The following is an 11508-nucleotide window of genomic DNA, read 5'->3' as shown; positions in this document are numbered from 1 at the left end:
GGTGCGCGGAGAGGCCCGGCGGGCGCGGGCCGCGCAGGTGAGCGGGGCGGGCGCGGCCAGCTGGGGGCGGTGGTCGGCCGGGGGCGGCGGGGCAGGTGAGCCGGGCGGCGCGGCTGCGGCGGGTTGTGCAGGGCCCGCGGAGCAGTGGAGGGCGGGGGTCCCGAAGTCGCCGGGAGGCGAACAGCTGGGAACATCTGGACTGGACGGGGCGCGGGGGCAGGGGGGCCCGCGAGGGTCTCCTGAGTGGCAGGGCGCCGCCCAGCACCGCTTTCGTGGCGCTGGTGGGGAGAGGAGAGGCTGCGCGACGGGGCTGCCGTGGAGAGCGCGGGGCTGGGGCGGGGGTTCGCGCCGCGCAGGAGCCGAGAGAACTCCCGCCTCTCCCTCTGCGGCGCCGCTGCTGTCTGCCCGACTCGTACTTTTGCTGGTGCTGGTGAATAAGCGACACATGCACAGGGGTTAGTTCTTTACCCGCGGCTTCCGAATGGCTGAGTGTGCGCGGCAGCTCTGACTCAGGGGCCTGAGGTTGGGAGGCTGCAGGGCTTTGTGCCTGGGGGCGTTGTGCCTGGGGGTTAACGGGTGAATGGGCGGCCCGGCCAGCCAAGGGAGAGGGGGAAAGGACTAGAGTGCTGTTTAAATTCCGGTTGCTAGCTGTGTGGCCTTGAGCAACTTACTTAACTTGGCTGATTGAGTCTCCGTTTCCTCAAAGGCAAAACGGGTATTATAATCATTAAAATAGCCTTAAGTTATGTGATATTCATCAAGTCCATGGCACAAAGCTTGCTGGGAGTTCTCTCCGTTTTCCCCCCCTATGTGATAATGTAACACTTTATGCCTCCCAGAGGTCGCCACACATTTATGAGCAGAAGGGAGATCCAGGAGGCTCAGATTACCCTTTTGTAGGGGGAAACCCTGATGGTGGTGGTGGTGTGTGTGTTTTGGGGGTCCCTTTTTTTTTTCCCACTCTTGATTTGTTCATTGCTAGGCTGCCTCCTCACAGTCTTACTTCCTGATACCATCCTAGAGGCAGGAGAGGTGCCAGGACACAGGCACTTAATATTGCCTGATGCAGTACAGAAACTGATTGGGTTACATGAATGACATAGGCTGAGGGCTCTAGCTTCAGGCATAGCTATATCCAGGGGCTCAGATAAGGCTGCAGGACTCATTCTCTCTCATACATATCTTGGCTCTTTTCACCCTCTGTGTTGACAGGTTTTTGGTATGGCGTGACAAATAGCACTGGCACCTGCAGGTTTATCTGCTTCTTCAGAGAGAGGGGGTGGAGAGAGTCTTTCTCTTCTTGCAGATCCTTTATCCTTATAGCAAATCTTACTGATAAACTAGACCAAAGCCAGGCCAAGCCATCTCGGTGGATAGGGAGTGGGTTTCCATGATAGGAGTGGATACTTCACCCTGGTGCCACCAGTGCCTGGGGCATTAGTTCAGCTCCAATTCAGCTGTTGGAGATTGAGGAGGGGCAGTTCCCAGTGGGCAGATGAAAATAGGACATGTCCATTGATTGCACTGTCTCTGCCTTTGCTCACGACCACCGAAACGAAGTCCATAGTAGAGTGTAGACAGCCTGGGTGCCGTATTCAGTCTGTCAGTCATTGTCTTCATCTAAGGCATGGAAGGCATCCTGTGTGTTCGTCTTTTCATTCATTGTTTTGCTGTTCATTCATTCAACAGACCCAAAATGGAGTCGCTCGTGCTAAGCCCAAACTGAGACTTAATTACAGTATCCCAGGGCCTCTGCCAAGGGTGAAAATCCTTGCTCTTGAGAAGCTCACAGAAAGCAGATGTGGAGATGACAGTGCCTGGAACTGTTTAACTGTCTGGGGATGTCGTGAAGACTTCCCGAGGAAACTGTAGTTGAGCTCTAAATGGGAGATGGCAGGGCTACTCTAGGAGAAAAAGCCTGAGGGGCTTCCCAGGCCACGTGGTGGGATGTCAGTGCTTGCTGTTGTAAATAACACCGTTAGGTGAGTTACTTAACTGTGTCACTTAAGAAGTATGGAGGTAGGAGGTTCAAGCGGTCACGGCTCCAGGCTGGATTCTCTCGGTTTTCCCTGCTCTGCCACAGGTTGACTGCAGCGGCATCACGGCTTCAGGTGATAACATCCCAAGCAGAAAGGGAGGGCTTGCTTCTCAGTGTTTCTCTAGATAACAAAGGATGAAATTTCCCAGAAGCTCCCTATGGCATTAGGCAGAAGGGTCACATGCCCACCCTGAATCGGTCACTGATAAAGGAGAAGAAAGCGGGCTGTGATTGTGTTGTCCAAGCCATCTTCTGCAGCTGAGAGAGGGGCTCGGCTTCCCTGAGCACATTGATGCCCCTGTCTGAACAAAGCTGGAGCTCAGTTGGCCAGGAAAGAAGCGAGACTGCCTACCAGGCTGTTCGTCAGGCCGTCAGTCAGTGGTTTCTCCCACAGGCGGTGACAGATGAAGAAAGGCCTGGCCTGTCCGGGCAGTCAGGAGAAGTTCAGTACAATAGAAGTACAGGGCGTGGCTGAGGGGAGAGAGGAGCTGAGGCTGGAGACAGGCAGACGCAGGAGTACCCCATGTTAGAGACCACGCTGGCTGTCACTAAGAAGTGTAAATCTTGGTCCCATTTCTCCAAGAACTTACACTTAAAACCTGGAGAAGTTTTTCTGAGTTTTTCATAGTCTTGTTAGAACAGCAACAGTGGCTTACTCCGTGGTGATGATTCTGTAGGGGTGGCTTAGGGTAGGGGGTTTGGGGCTGCATGTACGGTTTGAAAAAGCCTCACAGCTGTCCTTCTCTGCCTTCTACTCCCCACTAACTCCCCTTCACCCTCTCCCATAGCCTCTGCTAAGAACACTTGCTTGCTCTAAATCATGGCTTCGTTTCAGTATCGTTAGCTGTCTTCAAACTAACAGGCTGGGACTTGGCGCACATGTAGTTAGTGGTAGATCTCAGATGAGAAAACAGTTCTCCTGACAGTAAATCCAGTGGATGAATACTCAACAGTTCTTTTAGTAGGAAACCAGCCTCTATTGCCTATTGCTTTTAAAGCCTTTAGGCTGTTTTCATTTGAAGTATGAAGTGAGTGCTGCTTTTTGTTTCCATTTGCTATGGTGGACACTGGTGGGCATTTGGAGCTAGAGTGGGCAACCAGGGATGCATCCTCGGTATCTCGTTAGCACAGAAATTGGCAAAAAGACTCGGTCACTAATCTGGAAGAAAGGAGGGAGTGGAGGGCAGCATATTTTGTTGTTTCCACCGGCAGTGCTGCTATGGGATGGCCAGGATCCTTGGGAAAATGTGAAGGGACGGGGTAGGGAGAGATGCCTCGGGAAGTTGTTGATTCACAGCTGTTTATTGAGCATCGACTTGTGCCGGACCCTGTTGTGGATGCCGAGGATAAAAGAGTACAGGAGAAAGACAAAGTCTCTCTTCTCATGGAACTTACAATCTGCTGGAAGGAGACCTATTTATTTACGTTTTATCTCATATTTCAGGTGTTGAGAAGTACTATAAGAGAAATAAAATAAGTTTGCCAGAGGGGTGGGTGGTGGAAGGATGGGCGGAATGAGCGGAGGGGAGTGGGAGATACAGGCTTCCAGTGATGGAACCAATAAGTCATGGGGATGAAATGTACAAATAAGGGACATAGTCAATGATATTGTAATAGTGGCATATGGTGACAGCAACTGTGCTTGTGGTGAGCTTAGTGGTGATGTGCAGACTTATTGAATCACTGTGTTGTACACCCGAAACTAATGTCACATCGTGTGTCAAATATACTAAAAAAAAAAGACTCTAAAAAAATAAAATAGGGTAAGAAAAGAGTGCAATAGTTGGAAACAAGCTGGGCATAGTGCTGGAAATCTTCAAGGTTTATTCTCTCTCTGGTTTCCACCAGAGAAGTATGGCCTGAGCAGGTATGATATTGGGGTGGAGGGGGGGGGGGGGTGGGGGATGGGGAAAGACATTCACTTGGAAGAGGGTTACGTGTTGAATAACTTGATCTTAAAAGATTTCTTTCATGCAGAATCTCTTTGTTTCTTTGTTGTACCTCGCATTGTTCCCAAACGTGATTTACGGTGACTTACAAAATATGGTACCAGGTGACAAGAAATAAGTGTAGAAATATGAGCAAAGGGGAAATAAGTCTTTTCTTTCATCATTGGATTCCAAAATTGTTTAGCTTTGGTATCAAGGAGAAGGAGGAAGTACGTGATTAAAAATGTGATTCATGCTCAGGGGTCATTATTTAAAAGGTGAGAAAGTACATTTTTATGCCTCAGAAAGTTATAACTCATTTGGGGTGTGTTTAAAGAGCCAATTTTATTTGATGGGAAAATTAGTCTCTTTACTAAGGACTTATGTAAAATTTATCTCCCGAGTTGAATGAAAACTAATAGTTTCTTTTTTTTTAGGTCAATATAAAGTGCATCAAAAGTTAACAGAGATCAAAAGCCTAATTCTGGGTCAAATTATATGGTACAAAAAAAAGTTGGTGAGAAGTTATGTTTGGGCCCATAATGGACTGGAAAAAAATATACACATTCAAATAAAAGTTTCTAGCTTTTAAATGTTATGCAGTGGTAATTTTGAGTGCCTATTTTTATTGGGTTGTTTGTTTTCTTATTGTTGGGTTTTGAGAGTTCTTTACATAATCTAGATATAAGTTCTTTGTCAGAAGTGTGGTTTGCAAATGATTTCTCCCAGGCTGTGCCTTATATGTTTATTCCCTTAACAGTGTCTTTCTCAGGGTAGAAGTTTTTAACTTTGATAAACCATTTTATCAATTTTGATAGAAGACTTTTGTTGTAATATCTAAGAATTCTTTGCCTAACCAATTATTTTGAAAATTTTTTATGTTTTCTTCTAGAACTTTCATAATTTTATGTTTTACACCAATATGATCCACGGGGTTAGTTTTTGTATAAGTTGTAAAGTGTGAGTCAAGGAATTTTTCTTTTTCTTCTTCTTCTTCTTTTTCAATTTGTCATGTGAAAGTCCAGTTGTTCTAGCATTATTTGTTGAAGGGACTGTGCTTCCCTATTGAATTGTCTTGGCATTTTTGTCTAATATCAATTGGTCGTAAATATAAGTCTTTATTTCTGGACTCTCGATTCTATTCCGTTGATTTATATGCCTACATTGTGCCAACACTACCTCTCTCTTGATTATTGTGACTTTATAATAAGTTATGAAAGCAGATAGTAGAAGTCTTCCAACTTTATTTTTATCCAGAATTTGTTGTGGCTCTTTTAGTCCTTTCCATATAAATTGTAGAATCAGCTTGTCAATATCTATAAAAAATCGTGCTGGGATTTAGAATGGGGAATTGATCCTATACATCCTTGTGAATGTATAGTTATTTTAGGAATAATTGACATCTTTACAATATTGAGTTTTTCAGTCCATGAAGATGATATGTTTTATCTCTTTTTTTTCTTTGTCCTTTTTGATTTTTCTATTAGCATTCTGTAGTTTTTAGGATATAGATATTGCATATGTTTTGTTAGATTTATACTTAAGTATCTCATTTTTGGGGTTGCTATTATTGCTAGAATATAGAAATGCAATTTTTTAAAATATTGACATATCCTGTTACCTTACTAACAGTAACTAAAGTTACTTATTCTAGAGGGTTTATTTGTAGATGCTTTGGGATTTTCTACATAGTCAGTCTTGTCATCTGTGAATAAAAATCTTTACAGTCTGGATGCCTTTTAGTTATTTATTATTTGCCTTATTGCACTAACTATGAATTCTAGTACATTGTTGGATAAGAGTGATGAGAGAGAACATTCTTGCCTTGTTTCTTGTCATGGGGGAGAAATCATCAATTTTTCACAATTAAGTATGATGTTAACTGAGGATAGATGCTATAACGTTAAGGAATTTCCCTTGTATTCTAAGTTACTGAGAGTTATTATCATGGATGGATTTTGAGTTTTATTGAATGCCTTTTCATCATCGATTGACAAGATCATGTGATTTTTTTGTCTTCATATTTAATACAGCAAATTCTATTGATTGATTTTCACATGTTGAGCCAGGCTTGTATTCCTGGGATAACTTGACTAGGTTGTGATGTATTTTTGGAAGAGACTATGCAGGATTGGTATTATTTCTTCCATCAGCATTTGGTAGAATTCATTAATGAAACTATCTGGGCCTAGAGTTTTTTTTGATAGAAGGTTTTTACTACAACTTTCATTTCTTTAATAGGTATAGGACACTTTAGGTTACCTATTTCTTGATGAGTTTGGGTAGTTTATATCTTTCAAGAAATTGTTCTACTTCACCTAGGTTGTCAAATTTATGGAGCTAGAATTGTTTGTGGTATTGTCATATTATCCACTTAATGTCCATGGAATCTTTAGTGATTTTCTCCTCTCATACTTGATACTGGTAATTTGTTTCTTTAGTCTTTTTCTTATTCTGTATAGAAGTTTATCAATTTTATTGATCTTTTCAAAGATCCAGATTTTGGTTTCATTAATTTTGTCTGTTTTTCTGCTTTCATTTTTATTGCTTTCTGTTCGCTTCTTTTTTACATCATTCTCTTTGCTTTGGGTTTAGTTTACTTTTGTGTTTTCTTAAGGGATAGCTTTTATTACTGGTCTGAGATTTTTCTTCTGTTTTAATATAAGCATTTAGTGCTATACATTTTCCTTTAACCACTGCTTTAGATGCATTCCACAATTTTATTATGTTTATTTTCATTTTCATTTATTTAAAATTAAAATATTTAAAAATATTCCCTGAGAATTCTTCTTGGCCCATGTGTTATTTGAAACTATGTCACGTGATTTTTTAAGTGTTTGGGAATTCTCCAGAAGTTTTCCTGTTATTGCTTTCCAGTTTATTCCTTTATTGTTTCACAATATAATTTGCATAATTTCTGTTCTTTTAAATTTGTTCACATTTATTTTATGTTCCAGAATATGCTCTCTCTTGGTGAATACTCAGTGTGTACTGGAAAAGGATGTATATTTGGCTATCGTTGGGTAGAATATTCTGGAAATATTAGGTCTTCTGTGTCCTTACTGATTTTCTTTTCACTTGTTTTATCAATAACAGAGAGGCATGTTGGAGTCTTCAACTACAATTGTTGATTTTTCCATTTCTTCTTTTCGTTCTATCACTTTTTCCTTCATGTATTTTGATCATCTGTTCTTAAGAGCATACATATTTAGGATTGTTATGTCCTCTTGGGAAATGGATCCTTTTACTATTATATAATATTTCTCTTTATCCTTGTTAGTATTCCTTGTTCTGGGTTCTACTACTTTGGGTGTTAATAATATAGCTACTCCAGCTTTCTTTTTGCTAATGTTTGCATCCTGTATCTTTTATTTTTTTACTTTTAATTTGCCTATGTCTGTATATTTAAAGCAGGTTTCTTGTAGACCTCAGATAGTTGGGTCTTACTTTTTTGACCAATCTGACAATATCTGTCTTTTAACTGGTATGTTAAACCATTCACATTTACTATGCAATTAAACTTAATGAAGATCATCCATTTTTCTGCTGTTCTTTTTTTCTTTCTTTTTACTATTTCTTTTGTAATGCTTATTTACTTTTGAGAGAGGGAGGGAGGGAGGGAGGGAGAGAGAGAGAGAGAGAGAGAGAGAAAGAAAGAAAGAAAGAGAGCCAAAGTTGGATGCTTAACCAACTGAGCCACCCAGGTGCCCTTTCTTTTTCCTATTGAGTCCTTTTTATGATTCCCTTTTATCTCCACTGTGGACTTCTTATTTATGTTTCTTTAACATTTTTAAGTGATTATGCTAAAATGTGTGTGTCTATATAAATAAATACATATATATCTGTAATTCATCAGAATCTGCTTTCAAATTATAGTAAACTGTTTCCCATGTAGTGTAAGGACCTTAACAGCAGTATATTTCTAATCCTTCTCTTCTATCCTTCGTGCTTATGGTTATCATCATTTTTCTTTTACATGTGCTATAAATAAAACATTGCTATTATTTTTGCTTTAGACCAGGAGTCAGCAAACTTTTTGTCCAAAGGACCAGAAAGTAAATATTTTTGGCTTTGAGGCCACATTTGTTCTCTGCTGCATATTTTCTCTTTTTCTTCAACAACTCTTAAAAAATATAAAAATTATTCTTAGCTCGCAGGCGGTCCTAAAAGAGACTATGGGCTGTATTTGGCTTATAAACCATAGTTTGCTGACTCCTGCTTTAAGCATTCAGTTATCTTTTATAGCAATTACAAATAAGAAAAAGATGAATTGTTTTTGACTTTCATTTATTCCATTTCCAGCACCCTTCAGGTCTTAGTGTAGATCCAAGTTTCTGACATTATATTCCTTCTGTGTGAAAAACTTCATTTAGCATTTCTTGTAGTGTAGGTGTCCTGGCCATGAATTCTCTGCTTTTGTTTGTCTATGACCATCCTTATTTCTCCTTTGTTTTTTGAAAGATCTTTTCACTGGTATAGTATTTTGGGTTGACAGTTTATTTTTTCTTCTAGCACCTTAAAGATATTGCTTCATTGTCTTTTTACTTGCATGCCTTCTGACAAGATGTCTTCTGTAATCCTTATATTTGTTTTTATATTTAATGTTTCATTTGTTTCCCACTGCATTGAAGAATTTTTTTCCCTTGGTTTTCAGCTGTTTTAATATGCTATACCTCTGTGTGTGTGTATGTATGTGTGTGTGTGTGTGTGTGTGTGTGTGTGTGTATGTATGTGGCATGTGTGCACATTCTTGGGATTCATCCTGCTTGGTGTTCTTGAGCTTCTTGGATCTGTGGTTTGGTATCTGTCATTAATTTTAGAAAATTCTCAACAAGTATTTCTTCAAATATTTTTTCTGCTCCATTCCCTTTTCTACTTCTAAAATTTGATTACACCTAGGTTAGAAGTTTTGATTTGTTCCACAGCTACTGAACACTTTTGTCTTGTTTGTTTCATTCTTTTTGTTTCTTCTTGTTTTACTTTGGGTAGTTCTGTTGGCCTATTTTCAAATTCACTGATTCTTTCCTTGGCTGTGTCAAATCTGCAGAAGCATGTTGAATGCAGTCTTCATTTCTGTTACTGTGCTTAGCCTTTCAAGTTATTTCATTTAATTCTCTTTTACAGTTCCTATCTTCCTGTTAAAATTGTACATTTGATCTTTCATGTTGTCCGCCTTTACAATTAATTAAAGCTATTTAAAATTTAGTGTCTGATAGCTTCAACATTTGTGCTATCTCTGAGTCTGGTTTGGTTAGTTGCCATATCTCTTGGCAGTGTTGTTTTTCTCTTGCTTTTTGCATGCTCTGTATGTTTTGTTGAGAACTGGACATCTTGTACAGTATGTGAGAGACTGAGATAGTTTTTTTTTTAATTTTTATTTTTAGAAAGAGAGAGTGAGCGGGAGAGGGCAGAGGGGGAGAGAGAGAGAGAGAGAGAGAGAGAGAGAGAGAATCCCAAGCAAGCTCTGCACTCAGCGCAGATCCCAATGTGAGGCTCCACTCACGAACCATGAAATCACGACCTGAGCCAAAATCAAGAGTCAGAGACTCAACCACCTGAGCCTCCCAGATGCCTCCCAGTTTTTATGTGTGGAAATAGGAGTGCCTTTCTATTATTTCTGCTAGACCTTTAGTGTGGGGGGTTGATCGCTATAGTCAGGAGTTGAACTGGATTTGAGGTTTGTTGTTGGTATGGTTATTCTCAGTGCACCACACACTTTAAATTCCTCCTGTGATAGTTTGCTTTTAGAGTTGGGGCTGGTTTGTCAGTGTCAGCCTTTGCACTGTGCCTCAGAGTGGTCTGTCTCCGTGCTCTTTCAACTTTTCCAGAAGTACTCTGTTGTTATTTGTTACTGGATGTGTGTTAGCCAGTGTCCAGGTACATCTGCCTCAGGGACACAAGTACTTGCCTTCTTTCTTCCTGTGGATATCTGGTTCTCCTCAGATTTAGGGCTAGTTTGTTTCCCTGTGACCTCAGCTTTCTATGGATTCAAGAAGGTTCTGGACTTGCCCTTTATCTGGCTTTTTATTTGTTGTGAGAATCAGAGTGATGCTCTTTTCAGCTCTCTACACTCTGAGCAGGAATTAAAAGCCTTGGTATAATGTTTTCTAGCCCTTTCCTTTTATGATCTTCATGTAAGTCCTGGGGCTGTTTCCCTTCCCTCTGTGCTTTATAAAATGTCATTTATACATTTTATACCTACAAATCAGTGGTTCTCAACTCTTACTTGAAGAACATTAAACAAAATACAAATTTTGGGTGCCAGTGTTTTAATTAATACATGTTGGGATCCAGGTATGGGTATCTTTTAAAAGCTTCCCAGGTAATTCTGATGTACATCCAGGCTGAGAAGCATGGTCTTAAAACTTTCCCTTTCACAGAGGTATTATTCCAGCATAAACAACCAAATAAAATTCAGGCTATATACATTCACCCTTGTGACTCCATGAAATTATTTTCTCCTAATTGTGTGTTCAGTGATAGTTAATTGCCTGTGATCTAGACTGATAGTCTCGTAGAATAGGAAGGGAGCAGAGTTCTTCTTAATGCACTTTCTACTTAAATGAATATGCTCATGACAATCTATAGCTTTGGTGGCACTGCTTGAAGTCTTCTGGGGGCTGGAAACTCCAGTGTGAGATAGTTTTACTTGTTAGAGGTGTTTTCTTTCTATTGACTAGAAATATATCCATTTATAATCTCCCAAATAGTTTGCCTAATTCACAGCTTTGCAAGCTGTATGAAAAAATACCTGTTTGCACGATCTACTACGTGTTTACATGTGCATGCATACACACACACTCATACTCGTGACGGGTCTTTTATGAAACAGCATTTACTCGAAGTCTTGTACCTCTAGATTGATTTCATGACTCTCCAATGGGTTGTTTTTTGCAGTGTGGAAAATGCTCATCCAGCCCATCTTTCACTAGACAAGCTTTCATTCTGAAGGCTTCAGGACTGCTCTCCTGGTACCTCAGAGTTTTCCTGTGTGTGGTGTGATGCTGGTTCCTTTAGCTGAGTTTCAGCTTCCTCGCTGCTCCAGCCGGTGTCATGCATTTGTTGGGCTGCAATGTCTAGTGTCCTCTGCAAGTTGATGGCTGAGTTAAGAGGCCAGGGCTCTTCAGGAGGGCAGATCAGTTCAGAGTAGAAGAAGGTTCTTTGTCTTTTTCTAGACACCATTTCTAGTCCTGTGGCCCCAATTTAGCGGGAGGTAAATCGAATGGTCCTTGAGGAACATTGTTGATGGCTTTGTAATTGTTATGTGTCCTCCCACGTTTTCATGTTAATCAGGCATTATCCTAATTAGCTCTATTTGCATCTTGATTTTCTGAGAGACTATAAACTTCTTTGAGGTCAAGAAGAATATTTCGTTCTTTTTGTCCATAGTGATCAGCCCAATAAAATTAATTTGTTGAAATAACCTCAGAAAATGATATTCCCAGTCAAGAAACTTTGGCCTTTTAGCATTATTGCCTTGCTAACGGTTGTGCTATCAGCCTTACCTACTTACCGACATACAGCTTGATAGCCGTGTATTTC

General features: G+C 40.5%; 1 protein-coding gene across 1 annotated transcript in view; it reads left to right on the top strand.

The window, feature by feature from the left end:
- Positions 1–350: 350 nt before the first annotated feature.
- The window catches only part of LYPD6B (LY6/PLAUR domain containing 6B), a 180758-nt gene continuing 169600 nt past the window's right edge, over positions 351–11508 (top strand). The window contains exon 1 of the mRNA XM_049616162.1: positions 351–455. The gene's annotated coding sequence lies outside the window, so the exon portion shown is untranslated. The remainder of the gene's footprint in view (positions 456–11508) is intronic.

Source organism: Panthera uncia (assembly GCF_023721935.1).
Source record: "Panthera uncia isolate 11264 chromosome C1 unlocalized genomic scaffold, Puncia_PCG_1.0 HiC_scaffold_3, whole genome shotgun sequence".
NCBI lineage: Eukaryota > Metazoa > Chordata > Mammalia > Carnivora > Felidae > Panthera > Panthera uncia.
The sequence above is the reverse complement of the archived record's forward strand: the minus strand, read 5'-3'. Positions and strand labels throughout refer to the sequence as shown.